Raw genomic sequence first — 2,440 nt, 5'->3', positions numbered from 1 at the left:
TTGTCGATTATCCAAAAAAAAAAGTATAAGGAACTCGAGTTCCATATTACTTATTTTTATGTTTATGTTTATTTGTTGATTATCCCAAAAAAAAAATTTGTAAGAAATCAAGCTTGGTAAGCTCGAGTACCTTAGAAAAACAATACCAAACATTTTATTTACAAAGAACTCGAGCTTGGTATGCTTGAGTTCCATATTACAAGGAACTCGAGTTTACTAAGCTCGAGTACCACGTTATTTTTTTTTATTGCACAAATTCCAGGTCAGCAACGCCATGGTGGAATGAAACTAAGAACTCAAGTTTACTAAACTCGAGTACATAAAAAATGGTAGATTCCCATTTAGTTCCGAAACAGTGCTTTTTTGCTACAAATTTTTGAAAATGGTGGTATTTGGCCATTTTCACCATGGAAAGTGACTGCATCAAGCATGTTAAGACATGCCACCATTGCCAAGTCTATCAGAATAGAAAGAATGTTCCTCCTCATCTCCTGCACTCTCTAGTAGTGCCATGGCCTTTTTCAGCTTGGGGAATAGACGTCATCAGACCTGTGATTCTGAAAGCCTCCAATGGACATGATTATATCTTCGTGGCCATCGATTACTTCACCAAATGGGTGGAAGCCGCTTCCTACAAAAGTGTCACCCAAGCTGTGGTGGCTCGATTCTTGAAACAGAACATCATTTGCCGCTATGGCATACAAGTAGAGCTCATTATAGATAATGGAAAGATTCTGAATGGGAAAATGATCAAGCAACTTTGCCAACAGTTCAAGATTGAACATTGAAATTCGATTCCTTACTCTCCTCAGATGAATGGCGCAGTAAAAGCTGCCAACAAGAACATAAAGAAGATTTTAGTGAAGATGACTGAAAACTATAAGGATTGGCATGAGTTCTTGCCATTTGCCTTGTGCGCCTATCTTACTTTTGTTTGTACTTCCACCGGTGCAACCGCGTATTCCTTGGTCTACAGCATGGAAGCCATCCTCCCTATAGAGGTAGAGATCCCATCTCTCAAAATCTTATCACAAATAGAGCCGTTAGAAGTTGAATGGGCATGTTCCTGATATGGACAACTAACCTTGACAAATGAGAAGCGCATGACTGTAATGTGCCATGGGCAGTTGTACCAATGCCGCGTCAAGCAAGCATTCAATAAGAAAGTTAGACCCAGAGTCTTTGAAGAAGGCGACCTAGTCTTGAAAAAGCACAACCAAGCCATGCCTGATAATAAAGGAAAGTTCTCCCCCACCTACGAGGGTCCGTATGTGGTGAAGAAGGTCTTCTCCGGAGGAGCCTTGATTCTATGTTAGGACATATGTGGTTCATGTTAAGGACATATGTCACTCTTTTATGTAATTGGCTAATCCTTTGACAAAACGCACTTTACTTGTAATTAGGTAGATTTAGGATATGTTGAAATACTTCAAGAAACCGTGTTTCAAGATCAAGTATTGAAGCCTTCAAGTCTGTTTAAGAAAACAAGTAAAAAGTGCAATTTTATTAAAGCTCAACAGCTGGCTCGATAGCTGCATCTATCGAGCTTAAGTGAGCTGTTCCAGCCCGTGTTCTCAACACTTGCTCGACACCTGCTTGATAGCTTCTATCTATTGAGGTTTATAAAAATCAGAATTTCTGATCTAATTTTCTTGGGATTCATGAATATGTTTTTGGGCCTTCTTTTCTCCTAACCCTAGATATATAAAAGGATTGTTCTAAGGGCCGTCAACAGATATACAATTTGCAAAAGTATTAAGCACTCTCTGTTCAAGCAATTTGTAACCGGAGACAAAGTTCTGCCCTTGTTCATCTCTTCTGAAGAAGTTGCTATGTATGTGCACCTTTGGGTTTTGTGTTCTTGATCTTCATCGTGTAGGATGAACTGAAAAACTTTGCAGCCAACCCTCTTTCTAGTTGGTGTTGAAGTCGCGTACTGGGATCCGCGCATCTGGTTAGTCACGTACTTGGGAGCCGTGCATCAAAAGGGGAAACTGTCACTACAGAACAAGTCCAATTGGGTATTGGGGTAAGGGTTCAACTGTAGGTTGCTAAGGTACTTGGATTCCTTTACTTGTAACCGCTTGTTATGATAATAGTGGAGTTTCGGGAGTGGTGACCTGAAAATCACCCGGTGGGGTTTTTGCCATTAAGTTTTCCCCATTCGTAAACAAATCACCGTGTCATTTAATTTCCGCTGCATACTTAGTTTTGGTGATTTGTTTGTGCTGCCACGTAATTGCATGTTAATTAACTTAATTAATAAACTTGGTTAAATTTATTGGTTAATTAATCACAAGGGGTCAATACGCGTTTGGCCTATCATTCTAGACAATATGGATGGGCACAACTTCAATATGGCCACCAGTTTTGATGCTGTTATGTAGTACTTTGCATGAGGTAGCTTCTAAGTGCAACTTCTTTTCTACATTTTTATGTA

General features: G+C 39.5%; 1 pseudogene; it reads left to right on the top strand.

Annotated features, from left to right (window-relative positions):
- The first annotated feature begins 407 nt into the window (after positions 1 to 407).
- LOC136061021 (uncharacterized) lies at positions 408 to 1,316 on the top strand (annotated as a pseudogene).
- Positions 1,317 to 2,440: the final 1,124 nt, after the last annotated feature.

The sequence above is a fragment of the Quercus suber genome, unplaced genomic scaffold (assembly GCF_002906115.3).
Source record: "Quercus suber isolate HL8 unplaced genomic scaffold, Cork oak 2.0 scaffold_403, whole genome shotgun sequence".
NCBI lineage: Eukaryota > Viridiplantae > Streptophyta > Magnoliopsida > Fagales > Fagaceae > Quercus > Quercus suber.
This window is presented reverse-complemented; position numbering and strand designations above follow the sequence as displayed.